The following is a 13,433-nucleotide window of genomic DNA, read 5'->3' as shown; positions in this document are numbered from 1 at the left end:
GATAGATGATAGATAGATAGATAGATAGATAGATAGATAGATAGATAGATAGATAGACAAACAGATATATTTGTGACATTGACTGCAGTCTCCCCCCCCCCCCATAATAGCAATCTTCTTGTTCTGCTCATTTCCTTCCTGGCTTCCTTGGCTTCATTTGTCCAGTTCTTATGTCTTCTCATCTTTAATTTTGGAAACTACTGACCTTGTAGTCTCATGTTCTAAGTTGACTCTTCTAATGAGCATATTGTTCCCTGAGAGGAATAGTTCATTAAGAAGGCAGATTTAGCTGCAACAAATGATCTCTTGGGTGTGCTCAATTCCAGGTTTAAAGGGTATCTCAGGGCCATTATCCCAAGGGGTCCCCCCAGTCTCCATCAGACAAGTAAGTCTGTTTCTCTTATTTTTAATTTTGTTTTATATATTTCCCCCATTCACTTTGCCCAAGATCTATTGTAATAGAGATCTGAAAGGTTGGTAGTGGTCATCAGCAGTTTGGTTCTTCTAATTTTAGTGTTGTAGAGACTGTGGCTTGTATTCCATAAAACCACCTAAGTCCATAAGAAAGATAGGCAGCATCCTTTCATGGGATTACAGTCTCTGAAAACCATAAGCCAGGTTTTTTTCTTATTGTTGAATATCCCTGATCATCTATTTATCTTTTTTTACAGTTAAACACTTCACAACTCTATCACATAATATTCTAGTATTAAAATCGACATTTTTGTCTTCATTCATGTACATATGTCAGTTTTGACTGGACAGCAATGACTTTGACTTTTGACTTTTATTGCACTATAAATACAGAAACAGTTGTTGTTGTTGTTGTTTTTATGTGCCGTCGAGTAGCTTGCGACTCATAGCGACCCTATGTATAACAGCCCTAAACTCCGCTCTGTCCTGTGCCAATCACACTGTCTCTGACACTCCCATCCTGATTATCCCAGTCACTGAATCAATCCACCTTCTAGAGGGCCTTCCTCTCCTGCGCTGTCCCTCCACCCTCCCAAGCATGATGTCCTTCTCCAAGGACCTGTCTCTCCTCACAACATGTCCAAAGTATGTTAGACGGAGCCTCAGAATCCTTGCCTCCAAGGACCCACCCGGTTTAACCCCTTCCAGGACAAATCTGTTTGTTTGCCTAGCAGTCCATGGTATTCTCAATATTCTTCTCCAGCACCACAGCTCAAAGGCATCAATTCTCCTTCTATCCTCCTTGGTCATTGTCCAACTCTCTGATTCATAACAAGTGATTGTGAAGACCATGGCCTGTATCAAATGCACCTTAGTCTCTAGAGAGACACCATTGCTCTTCAGTACTTTGGAGAGGTCCCTAACAGCAGACTTTCCCATGGCAATTCGCCTTTTAATTTCCTGGCTGCTGGTGCCAAGAGTGTTGACTGTGGAGCCAAGCAAACTAAAGCTGTGTACAATCTCAATCTCTTCACCATGCATCCTGATGCTGCCCATTGGTCCAGTGGTGAGAATCTTTGTCTTCTTGACATTGAGCCTCAATCCATATTGTAGGCTGCAGTCCTTGACCCTCTGCAGCAGGCACTTCAGGTCTTCTTCAGTTTCAGCAAGCAGGGTTGTGTCATCCGCATAACGCAGATTGTTGATAAATCGTCCACCAATCTTGACCCCACATTTCTCCTCATAGAGCCCAGCCTCCTGGATAGTCTGTTCTGCATATAGGTTGAAAAGGTATGGAGATGGGATTCATCCCTGGCACAGAAACAGTAGTCAAGAAATTGAAAAAGATATACAAATATGTTTCAAAGGGTCTTTTTAATATGCTAAAAAGCAATAACATCACTTTAAAAAAACATTGGTGAACTAGACTCAACTCATGACATCTTCAATTGCTTTATTTGCAGTTAAAAATTGTAAAATGGATAACAAAGCCTGGGGGGGCAAAGTAATACTTTGTGATAGTAACGTTGAAGAAGAATATTGTACATACGAAGGACTGTCAAAAAGTAAACAACTCTGTTGTGTAAGAAGTGCTGCACGGTGTTCCTTAGAGGAAGCATGATAAGATTTAAAAATTCCTCTAAAACACTTTGGGAATGTTATCAGGGGAACCACTCCTTAAAAGTGGACATTACCTGTGCAAAAGCAGGAGGTTAACAAGAGAAGAAAACTGTGAAGGTGATGAATTGATACAGTGATGACAACACTGGCCTTAAAGCAGAGATTATGAGGATGGTCCAGGATCTGACAAGGTTTCTCCTGTTGTGCCTAAGGTCTCTATGAGCCAAACTCAACTTGAAAGCACCTAACAACAAGAGAAATAGTGACACAATGGCTAATTGCTCAGCTGCTAACCTAAAAGTCAGTGGCTCAAATCCACCAGAAATTTGAAAGAGAAATGACTTGGCAGTCTACTTCCCTAAAAGGGACAGCCTCGTAAATCCTACAAGGAGCTCTACTTGACTGCATGGGGTCATTAAGAATCAGAATCACCCTGATGGCACAAAACAACAACATATTTTAGTTTTCTTTTCTATAAAGTGCACAACAGTGTTTATTAACAAGAAAATCTGTTCTGGCTATCTTAATGTGGGCAAGTACCAGCCTGCATAATAATAATAATAATAATGTTGTTGTTGATGTTGTGTACCATCAAGTCAGAACTGACCCATAGCTGATCCTCCAGAATGTTTTTAGAGTCAGTTAATCACACGGGTGGCCCTTGAGCCTTTGACCAAGAGTGTAGGCCCTCAGGCCAAATTTATTAGTTTTAGAATTAATATTCTTTAAATGACACAGCAATTCTTTGTCTGTTTGTTGTATTGAACATCTTGGAGTTGCTGTGATGCTAAACACTGTTCCATATTTGTGTCAAATTTGGATGAGCTTCCAGATTGATTCATGCTGGGAAGCAAGAGTGGCATTCGCTTCCTACTCTAGATGCCTCTGAAAACTCTACAAACTCTCTAAACTCTATAAATGTACAGATGATGTTAGTTATAAAACAGGGTTCAGGTCTTTTGTGCAAAGCTTACTCTGAGTTGTATTCGATTTGACGACACTTAACCACTGCTAAATGAGTCTATAACTGTTATATCTGGAGGAACACTCTTCCACTTTGTACATCACTCTTTCACTCTTTGTCAATATGCTGTATGAAGTAATCTGGGTTGCTGTGATGCTGAAACTTGGGCCATTGGGGTATCAAATATCATATGGTTTTCCATTGTGGACACTGTTTAGTGGAGCTCCCAGTTGTAAAACAGGTTTGGAAGCAGGAGTGGCATCCACTTCCTTAACCACATGCCTGTGGAAACCATATGAACTTGGAGAAATGACAATAGTTATGGAAAGGCATTAAGTCTTTTGTTCATAGAGTTGCTATGAGGAATGCTAGACTCAATGGCAGTCTACAACAACAACAACAACAAATTGCCTGGGAGGAGATTGCCCATCCTTCTCCCACAGAGCATCTGGTGGCCTTGAACCACGTGCTTTCAGGATTGCAGTTCAGCTTCTTGCCACTAGGCCACCAGAGCTCTTAAAAAAAAGTGCCTATTAATTGGCAGAAGTGAGAATAAGAGAAATTAATTGTTAATCCCTCTCACCTGACCCTCATTAATTGAATTAGGGCTGCCGCTGCGCAGGGATGGCAGTCTCTAATAGAGAAGTCAGACATATGTACAATTGGCTGGACCAAGAGTTGGAAAGTTAAGGGTCCACATCTTCAGTGGACAAATCCAGACCTCCCACTGTCACTGGAAGCCATGCATCTAGAAGAACCTGAGGAAAACTGTTCATGCATTGGACTTTCTTCAGCGTGACAGTTAAAGCTATTGCTTTGAATTGATCAACCTACTTGCGCTTCAGTCCAGTTGCATATAATTCATCACACGTCTCTGTAGAAAGGATTGAATCATATATGACTCCTTAACAAAACTAAGTACGGAACATGTTCTGTAAATACTACTAAAATATGTTAAAATCAAACGAAAGGAATCTCTCAGGTATAGACACCACAGGTTTGAATGCTTAAAAGTTGTCATTTCTACCTCCCTGCATTATTGCTGTACAGGCGATCTCTGAGTCACAAACAGTATCTGTTTCTCAGTCTGTTTTTAAGTTTACCTTATAGTTATATAGGAACAGGTATGCAAGGTTGCCATTTAATGCTTTTTAGTAAACTGCCTTGCATTTAGTATGCTTTATACATATTAAATACTCAGGAAACACAAGTATACTAGAAACATTATAAGCACAGTCCTAAAACTCATTGCTAAGACATGGCACCTTCTCATACCTCCCTCCAATGAATTGGGAAGCTATAATTACATGAGAGGAGATTGTCCATATTTCTCCCACAGAACTGCTGGTGAAATGGGATCATAAGAGAAATATCACCTTTGACTTAACAGTGTAACTCCCTGCAGACTAGGTCATCAACATTTCCTACAATTCAATTTTTGCTTTCCCATGATCTGGACAAAGAACAATGAAGGAATTAAAAGACTAGAAAATAGAGCAAAAGACTTAGGAAATTTTAGAGATACTGGTGAATTAAAACTAGCAGAAAGACACTGCCTTTGGGTTATTAGTACAACTCACCTAAGGAGTACTACGCTTAGATTCAAGTAAGAATAGATCTTATACATGCTATTCTTTCTCCCATTTATCATTATTTTTTAATTGGTGGAGTTGTAAGGATTTTTATTTTCATCTTGAACTGTAGTCCATTCTGACACTATAGCTTTGAACTTCAACAGTAAGTACTTCAAGTTTTTGTCATTTTTCTGGAAGCAAAGCTGCATTGTCTGCATGCCACATGTTGTTAATGAAGATCTTTCCAATTCTGATTTCACATTTTTTGTCACACAGTCCAGCTTCGTGGTTTATTTTCTCAGCACACAGATTGACTGAATAATTATGATAAACTCTGACACACACACTTACTGATGTTAAGCCATGCAGTATTTCCTTGTTCTGTTCAAACATCTGCTTCTTGGTCCAAGTATGGGTTCTCTATGAACATGACTAAGTGTTCTGGAATTTCTAGAACATTTCTCAATGTTTTTCTTAATTTGTTATGATCCCTATAGTCAAGTGCCTTTTCATGTAAGAAAAGACAAGTGAACATCTTTCTGGCATTCACTACTCTCAGCCAAGGTCTTGAAAGAACTTGTATGATGGCCTCTGTGGAATCCAAAATTCAAAATCTTGACTTTCTGATAGTTCCCTTCAATGCTTTGGTCCAATTATTTTGAAATTAGATTCATGAAGATATTGTCTGCTTATGATTTTAGTGATATTATGTGAAAATTTCCAAACTCTGTTGGATAATCTTTGTTCAAAATGGGTACAAATATGAATTTCTTCCAGTTGTTTGGCAATATGTGTCTTTCAAATTTCTTGGCATAGAAAGCATGCGTATTCAGAGCTGCATCTGTTTGTCAAAAGTCTCAAATGATATTTTGTCAATTTTCTGCTTTCAGTGTAGCCTGGACCAGCTTCTTTATTACCTTAGGTACCTGTTCACATGCTACCTGAAATGGTTGATATTTTTCATCAGTTCTTGTTGGTACAATGATTTTCTGTATCATTCCATCTTATCTTGGTTCTTTTGATGTCATTTGATATTTTATCCAGAGAATCCTTTAATATTGCATCTGGAAGCTGCCCTCATCATTCTTCAGCTTTTTCTGCTTGAGAAATAAGAAATGTTTTCTATATACAAGTCCTTTCATGTTTTATTTTAAATTTTGCTTGCCTCCTTGAGTTGCCCTTTGAAATTTTCTGTTTAACTATCATTTCATTATTTGTTCATTTTGCTTTAGCTTCTGTACTTTGTAGAACCAGTTTCAGAGTCTCTCCTGAAAAGTTCATTTTGGTCTTCTATTTCCTTCCTTTTAAATTTTTTTTTTGCTTTCTTCATGTAATATCCTTGATGTTACATTACAACTTGTCTGATCTTTAATCATTAGTATTCAGTAAATCAGTCTATGTGCTTACATGCAAATTTCTCTTATAATGCGATGTCTTGGTACCAGCATTGATGTTTCAGCATTTTCCCCTGAACATTTGTAGTGGAAAATAAAATGGGATAAAAGTTCCTGATTTTGTGTTTAAGATTTGTCAGATTATGTTGTTATTGTTAACCCTATTACAACATGTTTGAACCCTGTCTTATCTTGTGCTGTACCCAATAACTCTTACACACATAAATCCATTACTACTGTGCCACCTTGTCAATTCATTGTGTTGTACATCTTCCTCACGTATGCTGACCTTCAACTTTTTCCAGTTTGATGTCCTTCACCTAGGACAGACCTCTTCTAACAACATGTCTAAAGTATGTGAGATGGAGTTTCATCATCCTTGCATCTAAGGAGCATCCTGGTTATATTTTGTCCAAAATAGATCTGTTTGTTCTCTTGGCACTCCATGGGATAGTCAGTATTCTTCTCCAACACCACAATTGAACAGCATCAATTCTTCTGCCATCCTTAGTTATTGTCTAATATTCTGATACGTTGCAAGTAATTGAAAAATCATGACTTGGATCAGCTTAGTCTTGAAACGGAAATAATTTCTCTTTAGTACTCCGGAAAGGTCCTTGGCAACAAATTTTCCTCAGCAGGACTTGTCTTTTAATTTTTTGACTGCTAGTACTAAGGTTGTTGATTGTGGATCCAAATAAGATGAAATCATTGACAACTTCAATCTTTTCTCCATCTATCATGTCATTGCCTATGGGCTAGGTGGTCAAGACTTTTGTTTTCTTGCTGTTGAGACGGAATACATATTGGAGACCTTTCATCTTCTGTGGCAAGTACCTCAAGCCCTCCTTACTTTCAGTGAACAAGGTTATGTCATCTGAAAAATGTAGTTTGTTGATGTGTATTCCTCATTCCTGATATCACATTACTGTTTATAAAATGTAGTTTCTTTAATGATATGTTCAGCATATGGTTTGAGCAGGTATGCTGTCACACACTTGATTTTCCATCATGTAGTTTAAAATAGGTTAAATCATATAATATTGAAAAGATGTTATTGTTGTTGTGTGCTGTCAAGTGAGAATTGGCGCAAACTTCCTCTCCAGTGGATTTTGAGAGGCATAAATCACACGGGAGAAGATTACTTATCCTTCTGCGCAGCAGCTGGTGGATTCAAACCACATGCCTTGGGGATTGCAGTTAATCTTTCAATTAATATATTTAAAATAGATATATGAAAAATTGCCCTAGGCTGTAATTTTCAAAGAAGCAGAATTGTAGTTCTTCTCTTCCTGTCGAAGAGCTGATGGGGTTGAACTAATGACTTTTGGTTATTGGCTAAATGCTGAACTTGGACCACCAAGGTTCAATAGATAAATAAATAGGTTAGTCACTTTTTGGAAGCAGGAGTGGCATCCACTTCCTAAATATCATGGTCAACTAAAAAAAAAAAAGGTCCATTTCACTAAAAAGATGTCTAGAAATAATTTAATGAGAACCCTTTCATCTCATCCTTACAACACGACCAAGGCAGAAAAACAATTTAAATTAACAGATAAGGAAAACAAATATATAAACTATAGATAACTATAAACAAATAGAAAACTATAGATAGAAAACAAACATCCTGCCCAAGGTTATGGATTCAGTGGTGATTATGCTTTCTAAAACTGTTATGTGTGTTTGTACATTTCAATCTTCTCTTTCATACCCCACCATCCTTGAGGGATTCAACACAGATTTGAACTCAGATGAACTGATCTCAACTTACTCTTTTTTGCATTTGACCACTTTGCCTTTTCAAGTGAAAAACAGATCACCTGCCCTCCTTTCGTGCTTTCAGGATGTTTCTTTTTACATAAGAAATATTCTTCTTCCAAAATCTCTGTAAATGCTCATTAAAATTATTTGAAAAATAAATTAACAAATAAATAAATGGGTGACCCTGGAGGGGAAAAAAAAAAGAAATATTCTCAGTTGCAGCTCTGCTCAGAGTTTCTTCACATAGCCTGGGGGTAATACAGAATTTAGAAGTTCCTAGATTCACTGATGACAAAATAATGCAAAATAGAAGTGAATATTTTCCGCGGGGTGGGAATGTAAGTGCTGAATGTAGGAATATGATTGAGAGAGACAGGAACGGGGACACTCAGTCTGCCTTGGTGCCACACGGTTATGTGTTGTAGAAGAACACTGTTGCCTCTTTCTTTTTAAATTCTCATACCTTGTTTGTAGAATATCTCTATATACCTATGTATCAGGATCAGAGGAAGACTCATCAACAGCCTGCTGTATGCAGATGTAATAGCCTTATTTGCTGAAAGTGAGGATGACTTGAAGCTCTTCAATATGGATTACATCTCAGCATTAAGAAAATAATGCTCACAATGATAGGTTAATAACATTAGTAACATTACATTTCGTTAGTAACATTAGCAACCATGATTGATAAGTAACATTATGATAGGTAGGGGAAAGATTGAAATTGTTAATGATTTCCTCTCACTTGAATCCACAGTCAACATCCTTATACTGGTAGTCAGGATATCTGAAGATGTACCATACTGGCAAAGTCTACAGTCAGGGACCTCTCTAAATTACTGAGGAGCAAAGAATCGGTTTGAATATAAGGGTGCATCTGATTCAGGTCATAGACTTTTCAATCACTTGCTATGCATCTGAGAGCTGGGCAAAGAACAAGGATGACAGAAAAATTGGTGCCTTTGAGTTGTGATATTGAAGAAGAATATATCCATGGACTGCAAAAAAAAAAACAAAACCCCAAATAGATATGTTGTTGTTGTTGTTACGTGCCATTGAGTCGCTTGTGACTCACAGTGACCCTATGTACAACAACCCTAAACTCTGCTCTGTCCTGTGCCAATCACACTGTCTCTGACACTCCCATCCTGATTATCCCAGTCACTGAATCAATCCACCTCATAGAGGGCCTCCCCTCCTGCACTGTCCCTCCACCCTCCCAAGCATGATGTCCTTCTCCAAGGACCGGTCTCTCCTCACAACATGTCCAAAGTATATTAGACGGAGCCTCAGAATCCTTGCCTCCAAGGACCCACCCGGTTTAACCCTTTCCATGACGAATCTGTTTGCTTTCCTAGCAGTCCATGGTATTCTCAATACTCTTCTCCAGAACCACAGCTCAAAGCCATCAATTCTCCTTTTATCCTCTTTGGTCATTGTCCAACTCTCTGATGCATAACAAGTGATTGCGAAGACCATAGCCTGTATCAAATGCACCTTAGTCTCCAAAGAGACACCAATGCTCTTTAGTACTTTGGAGAGGTCCCTAACAGCAGACTTTCCCATGGCAATGCACCTTTTAATTTCCTGGCTACTGGTGCCAAGAGTGTTGACTGTGGAGCCAAGCAAACTAAAGCTGTGTACAATCTCAATCTCTTCACCATCCATCCTGATGTTGCCAATCTTGGAAAAAGTTCAGCCAGAATGCTTCTTGGAGGCAGAGATGACTAAAGCTTTGTCTCACATCCTTTGGACATGTTGTTAGGAGAGGCTGTTCCTTGGCAAGGGACATCATATTTGGAAAGGCAGAGGGTCAGAGAAAGAGAAAACCCTCAATCAGATGGATTCACACAATTTTCCAACAATGGGCTCAAGTATGCCGGAAATGATGAGGATGGTACAGGATAGGACAGTGTCCAGATCTGTCATTCATAGGGTTCCTAGGAGTCATACGCAATTTGATGGCACCTATCAACACAACAACACATATACCTATACTGGCTTAGTAATAAGGAGTTTCTGTGGCAACACAAAGACACATCACCTGGATGGCACCTAGCAACAACAGCAAGGGGCCTGCAATCTATGGTTCTCAAGCAATTAGGGAAGGAAGAATTTAAAATATCCATCACACAAGATAATTGAATTGAAGGTCAGACAATTGAAATTAATTGCTCTTATTTATAGCACATCTTAGAACAAGATATTCTTGTCTCAAGAAGAAGCAAGAGAAGGGAGAAGAGATAGGGTCAATAACGGTGTAAAGACGACACAACTTGGTGTCCTCTTCTGTACACAGTGATGTGAATTTGGCTTTCCTCACTCTCTGGTAGCAATACTATGTTCTGGAACATCCTTACGCTCTTCATCTGTCAAAGAGAACTACTCTTTCTCTGTCTACCTCAGAACAGCTTCTCGGGTCCATTTCTGGAGACTTCACTTTCAAAAAATCAAGTGAAAAATGCAGATCAAATGAACATGGCTGAGAAATGACGATGAACATCCTAGTCCCTTTCTTCTAGAATGTTTCCTTCCTGCTTAGAATAGATACAATGTTTTGGTTAAATATGATTTTATGCAAAAGGATTTTTTTTTTGTTTTTTTCATTAGTGGTTAAAACCTCTTTTTTTTTTCCCCGAATAGTGTTTCTCATGACCAGGAAAACATTCCCAAATTCTAACCAAATTATCCAGGCCTTTTAACTCTTTTCTGTTTCATATTCCTCATGAATCAGATGTTCTAACTTTGTGGCATTTCAAAACTGCTGTACAAAAACCCTGAAGACAAACAAAATGTAGAAACAATTATATGATTTTCTCCATTAGTCTGTAAGTTAGATTTTCCCCTTTCCAGCTTTAATAAAGGTTAATGATAAAAACACAGATATCATTCCAGACAATATATGCCTTTGCACGGGTGATTTTCACTACCCAGATGTCCTCTTTCCAACCGTTTCCCTGAGTTAGTTCCCTATTATTCTTCTCAGACTTCTCTCCTCAGGGAAGACTTTGTTCCTATCTGATGCAACCACAATTCAGATCCCTCCTGTCTACATCACCGTCAAAATGTACTAGCAGTATAATCTCAACCTCTGTGAACTGCTTCTTAAATTCACAGTGAAAATATGATCACTTGAGTTTTACTTTCCTAAGTAATCTCTCAGGCTCCATATGTTCTATTTCTTTATATTAATTAATTGTAATATTTCACTATTACACAGTATCAACTTTTCTAGAGTTCCATTTCCATTGAAATCATGAAAAAGAAAAATATAAAGTACAACTTTAGAAATCTGAAAAGTAGAAGTTATCCTTTTCTGAAAAAGCAAGGAGAGTGGTGTCTGACAAATACATTTCTGGCATTGCATTTAGTTGTCCAATCTGTCCCTTTGGAATCTGCCAATCACTGGGCTAAATCGCTGGCTCACCTGGCCACAAGGATTACCTGCTCTAATCAAGGTACCTCCTTTGGTAATTCATGCAGAGAACAGGTTCATATCTCTTTAGTCAAATTAGGCCAAAAGGACCTCTATGTTGGACTTTTCACCTATAAGAGGCCATGATAATTTCAGTACGTATCTAACATTTCCTTACAAATAGAGATGATCCTTCCCCTCTATAAAGGTTACTTGCATGTCCTTCCAAAAGATAAAGCTTTAGTTTCACAGTTCCTTTTTTGAGATAATCAAACTTTAGTAACTACAGTGTGATTTACTTTCCCAGAGAAGATTTATCAAGTGAACCCAAAAAGTCCATATATACATTCATATTTCTGAAGTACCCTACTGCTTCCTCTACCCTCCTCACTTTGCCTTTTCTAAAAGAGACTGTTTGAATGGAAAGTGATTTCTTGGCACATACTTTGCTGAAGAAGAAGTAGGAAAACAAAATTTAATCTCTGGCATGTGTCCTACCACAATAAATTTCAGGATCCTGTATTGCCAATTATTCAACTTCTTGCCAGGGCATGCAATTAGGCTGTGGATTTGTTGAGAGAAGAAATTATATCTTATTTATATCTCGAGGTAGTCTATTCTATTTCTGTCTGGGTCTACTGTTGCCAATATAGAGCCTAATGTAAATTCAAATCCTTAGGATTTCTTCATTATTTCGTGGAAGAAAACAGTGAGAATGAATACAATGCCTTTGTGCCAGAGTCCTCTCTGTATACCATATTCAAAGTGGGAAATGACCTCTTTCTGTTGTCCTCAGTTTCAGCTGCTGAAAAAATATACTGAATTTTCTTTTGATAAGTCTCACTATGTATTACATGTCTTCACAGTTATAATTAAGAAACAATAAAGCCATGGTTGCCAAATAAAAAAAAACACACATAACATTTCCTGTGGGTAAAGTCCTACACAGTGTCTCAGAATAGAAAGAGGGACTAGGAAGAGAAGCTGCAGTCCTCTTTGACAATACTGGTAGCGAGATTGGACTATTTCGTACACATAAGCCAATTTGTCAACAATTTAGTACAGTAAACGTGATAAACCATAGGCTCTTGCTCTAGCTCCATCACTAACTCACTGAGTAACTTCAGATATGTTACTGTCCCTGTCTAGATCTCAGATCTTCCACTTCTAAGTGGAACTCTAAGGTATAAACCCAAAGAAGGAAAGGCAGGGATATAAACAGATCATTATTTGACTTTATATTCACCCATATTCATTGCAGCAATATTCACAGTAGCCTAAACATGAGAATTGTCTAAGTTTCCACAAAGAGATGAATGAATAAATAAAGTATGGTAAATACAGAGAGTGGTATATTGCTGTTCAGTGCCATCAAATAGCTGCCCTCTGAGCAACAGATATGAGCCTTGCTTGTTGAGGTTTTTTTTCTGTCTCTGACTCTCTCTGCCTTTCTCAGATTATTGTCTTCTTCCAAAGACTGGGTCCTCCGAGGACTATTCCTTAAGGAAGTTAGATGAAGTTTCACCATTCTTGTCCCTACAGAGCACACTGGTTACATTACCTCCAAGACATATTTGGTTTTTTCAGTCCATGGTATATTAATTCTCTTCACCAACAATTCAATGATATCACTTATTCTTTGGTCTTCCTTATTTATTGTCCAACCTTCAGATTCATAGGAAGCAACTAAAAATATCATAGGTTGGATCAGGTACACCTTAGCATTTAAACTGACATGATCGCTTTTTAGCACTTTGGAGAAGTCCTTGACAGCAGATTTCCCAATTTAACTCATCTTTTGATTTTTTTATTGGCTGCTGTTATGACAGGGTGTTGATTGTGGATCTAAGTAAAAAGAAATCATTGGCAAACTTCATCTTTTCTCCCTCTCTCATGATGTTGCCTGCTGGTCCAGTGGTGAAGATTCTGTTTTCCTGATACTGAGAAGTAATCCATATAGAAGGCTGTAGTTTTTGATCTTCAGCAAGTGTTTCAAATCCTCTTCACTTATTGTAAGTAAGATTGTGTCATCTGCATAAGGCAGGTTATTGATGAGTCTTTCTCCAACCCTGATGCCACATTCTTCTTCGTATAGTACAGTTTTTCAAATTATTCACTTAGCATACAGATTGAATAGGTACGCAGAAAGAATACAACTCTGTTGCACACTTTTCCTGATTTTAAATAATACAGTGTTCCCTTGCTCTGTTCAGATGTGAACTTCTTGGTCAAGGTATAGATATCACATAAGTGAAATGAAATGTTCTGGGATTTCCATTTTCCTCACTGTT

The sequence above is a fragment of the Elephantulus edwardii genome, unplaced genomic scaffold (assembly GCF_000299155.1).
Source record: "Elephantulus edwardii isolate Elephantulus edwardi_28Jun2011 unplaced genomic scaffold, EleEdw1.0 scaffold00092, whole genome shotgun sequence".
In the NCBI taxonomy this organism is placed as follows: Eukaryota; Metazoa; Chordata; class Mammalia; order Macroscelidea; family Macroscelididae; genus Elephantulus; species Elephantulus edwardii.
This window is presented reverse-complemented; position numbering follows the sequence as displayed.